Genomic DNA, 7,922 nt, shown 5'->3' with positions numbered 1-7,922 from the left:
TAGGTGACCGCACCCATGTGGTGGAGTTTGACTCGATCAAGCCTTCTATTCCATCCCTTCTAGTCCTACGTGTTGGTAATTCACTCCCATGTGTATCCCCCTAGGTTCTTGCTAATATAGATTAGCAAGATCTTGTAACTCTTTGATGTATATAGGGCTGTTCCTCTCTGAGTGGGTTACCTTAGGGTCTCATCTTGGGCCTGGAGGCGAAGAGAGGTGGTGCCTGAAGAGACAGCTTGTGAGACAATCAGCTATTGCGGATACAGCCATCTTACAGACTTTACACAGAGAAAAGTTTCCTCCTTGGTAGGGGGGATTGAGCAGGGTTGGGAAAGTTGGAGGTGATGTATTGAGGGGAATTTGGAGCCTCAGAGGTTTACTTCAGACACGAAGAAACTTTATTCACCCTACAACATTAGAATCTGCAAATGTCCCCAGCCCAACCTAATTCCAAGAGAGACATTAGTTTCAATAAATGAAACTAATGTTTTTACCATTCTATAATTTTATTGGACAATCAGCAATTAGTTCTCATCCACATTAACTGTAGATTTTTGAAAGTGGTGACAGGTACATAGGTACCAATGTATAGAGCTTGTTTGAATCTTCATTACATTTTCTCGACAACCGCACACGGGTAAGGTATGGGACATTCCTTATTCCTTTGGTCCAGACAGCTTTGAGCCTGACGTCAATGCGTACATGTGGAGTTCCCATCGCCTTCCAGATTTCTTTGAGTGCCGGAGGGGCATCCTTCTTGAAACCCACTCCGTGGACGTGCTTGTGAACGTTGATAGTGTATTCTCTGGTTACCACCTTGTTGATGGCAGACCGGCCCTTCTTCTTCTTGTCACCCTTCTTTGCAGGAGCCATCCTGCCGGGTCATAAAACAAACTTTTTACTTTAGAATAGATGTAGTTAGTTCTTTACCTATGCTGCACGGCATGCAGGATCTTAGTTCCCAGACCAGGGATCAAACCCAGGCCCTCTGCAGTGGAAGCGTGGAGTCCTAACCACTGGACTGCCAGGGAATTCCCTAGAATAGTTTTAGATTTACAGAAAAGTTGCAAAGGTAGTACAAAGAGTTTTCATGCACCCCACACCCAGTTTCCCCTATAATTAATAGCTTATTGTGTTGGCCAAAAAGTTCATTCGGGTTTTCCCCTTGCAGAAAAACCCAATCGAAATTTTTGGCCAACCCAATACATTTGTAACTGATGAACCAACATTGGTCATTATTAGTAACTAAAGTCCACCCTTTAGTTACTAAAAGATTTCCTCAGTTTTTCACTTATGCCCTTCTTTGTTCCACGAGCCCACATTGCATTTAGTTGTAACACCTCCTTAGGCTCCTCTTGGCTGTGACAGTTTCTCAGACTTTTCTTGTTTTTGAGGCCCTTGGTAGTTTTGAGGCGTATTGGCCAGACATTTTTAGAATGTCCCTCAATTTGGGGTGTCTGATGATCTTCTCATGGTTATATTGGAGTTGTGGATTTGGAGGAGGAAGACCACAGAGGTAAAGTGCTGTTCTCATTACATCGTATCAAGGACACATATGTCATCATGGCTTTTTACTGTTGATCCCGACCAGGATCACCCGGCTGAGTCATGTTTGTCAGGTTTCCCTGCCATCAAGCGATTCTTTTCCTCTCCCCTTTCCATAACGTCCTCTTTGGAAAGAATTCACTATGTACAGCCCACACGTAGAAGAGTGGAGAAGGTTCAAGGTTTCTAGCCTGGTTTATGTATGCCCAAATGCCCCATCCCATATCTCAGGGGCTCCTCCCTCCCTACCAGTTTTCTGTAACGTGAGAGACCTGGTAGGTTGTGCATTCCAACTGGTGCTGTGGCTCTATAATCCTTACCGTCAGACCCAGGTCTTGGTCTTCAGCTGTTTGTGCCCTATGTCTACATATGACTCCTTCAAAGCTTCCCTTAAGGCCTTCTGGTTCTCTCTGCATGCTCTATTTTTTCTTAAGAGCTTTACTTAGGTATAACTGACCTACAATAAATTGCACATATTTAGGGTGCTTAATTTAATATTTTAACATGTATACACCTGTGAAACCATCATCACAATCAAGATAATGAACACATCTGTCACTCCCAGAAGTTTCCTCATGTAACTTTATAACCTTCCCCTCCTTCCCACCTCTTCCCCAACAGGCAACCACTGACCTGCTTCTTGTCCCTGTAAGAGTGCATTTTCCAGAATTTTATTGTTTATTTTATTATTTTTTAAAAATTAAAATATAGTTGATGTACAATATTGTTAGTCTCATGTATACTACATGATTATCTGACATTTGCATACATTAGGAAATGATCACCATTGGAAGTCTAGTAACCATCTGTCCCCATACAATGTAATTACAATATTATTGACCATATTCCTTATGCTGTATATTCCATCCCATGGCTTATTTATTTTATAAGTAAAGATTGGTATCACTTACTTCCCTTCACCTATTTCGCCCTTACCACCTTCCCCTCTGGCAACCACCAGTTTGTTCTCTGTACCTATGAGTCTGTTTCCATTTTGTTTTGTTTTGTTTTTTAGATTCCACATATAAGTGAGATCATACAGTATTTGTCTTTCTCTGTCTGACTTATTTCAGTTAGCATAATATCCTCCAGATCCATCCATGTTGTTACAAATGGCAAGATGTTTTTCTGGTTGAGGAATATCCCATTCACCACATGTTTATCCATTCTTCTACTGACGGACACTTAAGTTGCTTCCGTATCTTGGTTATTGTAAATAATGTGGCAATGAACATTGGTGTGCATATATTGTTTTGAATTAGTGTTTTTGTTTTCTTTGGGTACCCAGAAGTGAAATTGCTGGATCATGTGGTAGTTCTAGTTTTAAAATTTGCGGGGAAACCCCATACTGTTTTCCACAGAGGCTGCACCAATTTAAAATCCCACCAACAGTGCACAGAAGTTCCCTTTTCTCCACATCCTCGCCAACAATTGTTATTCGTTGTCTTTTTGATGATAGCCATTCTGGCAGATGTGAGGTGGTGTCTTATTGTGGTTTTGATTTGCATTTCCCTGATGATTAGTGATGTTGAGCATCTTTTTGGGTGTCTGTTCTGGCCATCTGTGTCTTCTTTGGAGAAGTGTCTATTCAGGTCCTCTGCTCATTTAAAAATTTAAAAAAATTTTTTATTTTTGGCTGCATGGGGTCTTAGTTGTGGCACGTGGGATCTTCATTGAGGTGTGAGGGATGTTTTGTTGCAGCACGTGGGCTCTTCATGGTGGCGCACGGGGTTCTCTCTAGTTGTGGCGTGCGGGTTTTCTCTCTAGTTGTGGTGTGCAGGCTCCAAAGTGCGAGGGCTCTAGTTTGCGGCATGCAGGCTCTCTAGTTGAGGCGCGCAAGATCAGTAGTTGTGGCGTGTGGGCTTAGCTGCCCTGTGGCATGTGGGATCTTAGTTCCCTGACCAGGGATCGAACCCACACCCCTTGCATTGTAAGGTGGATTCTTTACCACTGGACCACCAGGGAAGTCCATGCCCTTTTTTTTTTTTTTTTTTTTTTTTTTTTTTTTTGCAGTATGCGGACCTCTCACTGTTGTGGCCTCTCCCGCTGCGGAGCACAGGCTCCGGACCTGCAGGCTCAGTGGCCATGGCTCACGGGCCCAGCCGCTCTGCGGCATGTGGGATCTTCCCGGACTGGGGCACGAACCCGTGTCCCCTGCATCGGCAGGCGGACTCTCAACCACTGCACCACCAGAGAAGCCTCATGCCCATTTTTTAATCAGGTTGTTTGCTTTTTGATGTTGTCTGAGTTCTTTGTATGGTTTGGATATTAACCCCTTATTAGATATATTATTTGCAAATATCTTCTCCCATTCAGTAGGCGACCTTTTCATTTTGTTGATAGTTTCCTTCGCTATGCAAAACCCTAGTTTGATGTAGTGTCATTTGCTTATTTTTGTTTTTGTTTCCCTTGCCTGAGGAGACAGATCCAAAAAAATGTTAAGACCTACATCAAAAAGCATACTACCTGTGTTTCCTTCTAGGATTTTTATGCTTTCAGATCTTACATTTAAGTCTTTAATCCATTTTGAGTTTATTTTTGTATATGGCTTAAGAAAGTAGTCCAGTTTGATTCTTTTGCATATAGCTGTCCAGTTTTCCCAACACCATTGATTAAAGAGGCTTTTTCCCCACTCTATATTCTTACCTCCTTTGTCATAGATTGACCATATAATCGTGGGTTTATTTCCAGGCTCTCTATTCTGTTCCATTGATCTGCTTTTGTGCCAGTACCGTACTGTTTTGATTACTGTAGCTTTGTAGTATAGTTTGAAATCAGAGAGATAATACCTCTAGCTTTGTTATTCTTTCTCAAGATTAATTTGGATATTAGGGATCTTTTGTGTTTCCATACAAATTTTAGAATTATTCTAGTTCTGTGAAAAATGTCTTTGGTAATTTGATAGGGATTGCATTGAATCTGTAGATTGCCTTGTGTAGTATGATCATTTTAACAGTATTAAATCTTCCAATCCACGAGCACAGTATATTTTTCCCTCTGTTTGTATCCTCTTCACTTTCTTTCATCAACATCTTATAGTTTTCAGAGTTAGATTTATTCCTAGGTACTTCATTCTTTATGATGCAACTATAAATGGGGCTGTTTTCTTAATTTCTCTTCCTTTCTTTTTTTTTTGGCCACACTGGGTCTTCATTGTGGCGTGCAGTCTTCTCTCTAGTTGCAGTACAAGGGCTGCTCTCTAGTTGTGGTGCATGGGCTTCTCTAGTTGTGGCCTGTGGGCTTCTCATTGCAGTGCAGGGACTTAATATCCCACATGCTGTGGGGCAACTAGTTCCCCCACTAGGGATTGAACCTGCAACCCCTGCATTGGAAGGAGAATTCTTAACCACTGGACCACGGGGGAAGTCCCTTAATTTCTCTTTCTGATAGTACATTATTAGTGTATAGAACTACAACAGCTTTCTGTATAATTTTGTATCCTGCAACTTTACCAAATTCATTTTTGTTCTAATAGATTTTGATAGCATCTTGAGGATTTTCTATGTCTTGTCACCTGCAAACAGTGACAGTTTTACTTCTTCCTTTCTGACTTGGATTCCTTTTATTTCTTGTGTGATTGCTGTGGCTATGACTTCCAATACCATGTTGAATAAAATTGGCGAGAGTGGGCATCTTTGCCTTGTTACTGATTTTAGAGGAAATGACCATTAAGTATGATGTTGGATGTGGGTTTGTCATATATGGCATTTATTATGTTGAGATGTATTCCTTCTATACCCACTTTGTTGAGGGTTTTTATCATAAATAGATGTTGAATTTTGTCAAAAGCTTTTTCTGCCCTATTGAGATGATCATATGATTTTTATTCTTCAGTTTCTTAATGTGGTGTATCACATGGATTGATTTGCAGATTTTGGGTTTTTTTAACTGAAGTATAGTTGATTTACAATGTTGCATTAGTTTCAGGTGTTCAGCAAAGTGATTCAGTTATACATATATATGTATGTCTATCCTTTTTCAGATTCTTTTCTCTTATGGGTTATTACAAAATATTGAGTATAGTTCCCTGTGCTATACAGTAGGACCTTGTTGGTTATCCATTTTATGTATAATAGTGTGTATATGTTAATCTCAAACTCCTAATTTATCCCTCCCCCCGATTTGCAGATTTTGAACCATGCTTGCATCCTGGGATAAATCCCACTTGATCATGGTGTTTGATCCTTTTAATGTACTGTTGAATTTGATTTGCTAATATTTTGTGGAGAATTTTTGAATCTATGTTCATCAGTGATATTGGCCTGTAATTTTCTTTATTGTGGTATCTTCAGAATTTTATTTTTTATATGGATGATACAGTATGTATTCTTTTTGTCTAGCTACTTTTACTCATCACTGCTATTTTGAGATTTGTTCAGGTTGTTTTGTGTATCAATAATTCATTTTTATTGCTGAAAAGTATTCCATTGTTTGGGTATATCACAATTTGTTTATCTATTTACCCATCGATGAATAGTTAGGTTGTTCCCACTTTTTGGCTATTACCAATAAAGCTGCTGTGAACATTCATATACAAGACTTCGTATGGACAAACACTTTTGTTTTCCTTGTGTAAACAGGTAAGAGTAAAATGGCTGGATCATATGGTAGGTGTATGTTTAACTATTTTTGAAAACAGACTGGCAATTTCTTTTTTTTTTTTTTTTTTTTTTTTTGGCGGTACACGGGCCTCTCACTGCTGTGGCCTCTCCCGTTGCGGAGCGCAGGTTCCGGACGCGCAGGCTCAGTGGCCATGGCTCACGGGCCCAGCCTTTCCGCGGCACGTGGGATCTTCCTGGACTGGGGCCCGAACCCGTGTCCCCTGCATCGGCAGGAGGACTCTCAACCACTGCGCCACCAGGGAAGCCCCTGGCAATTTCTTAAATAGTTGTACAACTATACATTCCCACAAGCAGTGTAAGAGAGTTCTAACTGTCTTTTAGATATTAATATTAGTCATTCTAATAGATGTGTAGTACTAACACATTTAATGTGATTAATGAAAATGTTAGGTTTACACCTGTCATTTTGCTACATATTTTCTATTGTTCCATCTGTACTTTTGTACATTTAAAAAATTTTCAGCCTTCTTTTGAATGAACTGAGTCTTATTTATGATTCCATTTTATTTCTTTTTTTGGCTGATTAGCTGTAACTCTTTGGTTATTTTAGTGGCTGCTTTAGTGTTTACAGCATGCATCATTAAAATGATCACAGTCTTCTTTCAAGTGATATTATACCACTGTAAGTATTGAATAAGAATCTTACAATAGTATGCCTCCATTCCTTCTGTTCTGACTTTCTGCTATCATTAGCATATATTTTCCTTTTACATGTGTTATAAATCCCACACTACATTTTTAGTATCTTTGTTTAACAATCAATTACCTTTTAAAAGTATTAAAATACAAATTAAAATATCTTATATGTTTACCCATGTAATTACCCTTTTCAGTACTTTTTATTTCCTTTGTGTAGATCCATATTTCCACATGATATCATTTCATTTTGGCTTTTCCCTTTAACATTTCCTACAATGTGGGTCTGATGGTGATGAATTCTTTCAGTTTTTTATGTATGAAAATTTCTTAAGCCTTTATTTTTGAAATGTATTTTAATGAGTATAGAATTCTAGATTGACATTTTTTTTTTCTTTCAGTGCTTTAAAGGTGTTGCCCTATTGTCTTCTGTTAACAATTCTTTCTACTAAGAAATCTACATCATTTTTAGCTTTGTTGCCCTGTACATAATGTGTCGTTTTTTCTGGTTGCTTTTAAGATTTTCTATTTATCATCGGTTTTGAGCAATTTGATTATGATATACCCTGTAGTTTTCTTCATATTTCTTGTGCTCAGAGTTCATTAAGCTTCTTGAATCTGTGGGTTTATAGTTTTAATCAAATTAAAGATTTGGGGACCATTATTTCTTCAAAAAATTTTTCCATCCCTCCCTCCTCATCTCCTTTGGAGACACCTGCTACACAGATATTTAGGTCACTTGAAATTGTCCTAGAGCTCACTGAAACTCTGTTCATTAAAATATTTTTGCATTTTGGATAGTTTCTATTGCTATATCTTCAAGTTTATTAATCTTTCAAATCTGCCATCAATCCCCTCCAGTATGTTTTTCATCTCAGTCATTGTAGTTTTCATCTCTAGAAGTTTAATTTGATTTTTAAAAAATGTTATTGTCTAGCTAATTCTAATATCTGGGTCAGTTCTGACTTATTGATTATTCTCTATATTATGGGTCTTATTTTTCCTGCTTCTTTGTGTGCTTTCTTGTTATTAATAAGCTGCCAGACATGAATTTTACTTTGGGTGCTGGATTTTATATATATATATATATATATATATATATATATATATATATATATA

General features: G+C 38.5%; 1 pseudogene; it reads right to left on the bottom strand.

Moving 5' to 3' along the window:
• Window positions 1-517: 517 nt before the first annotated feature.
• Window positions 518-873, bottom strand: LOC113606957 (60S ribosomal protein L31 pseudogene; annotated as a pseudogene).
• Between the last annotated feature and the right edge of the window lie 7,049 nt (window positions 874-7,922).

This window comes from Aethalodelphis obliquidens, unplaced genomic scaffold (genome assembly GCF_003676395.1).
Source record: "Aethalodelphis obliquidens isolate GAN/ISIS:26980383/991018 unplaced genomic scaffold, ASM367639v1 scaffold46, whole genome shotgun sequence".
NCBI lineage: Eukaryota > Metazoa > Chordata > Mammalia > Artiodactyla > Delphinidae > Aethalodelphis > Aethalodelphis obliquidens.
Note: the sequence above shows the minus strand (reverse complement) of the source record. Positions and strands in the feature narration are given on the sequence as shown.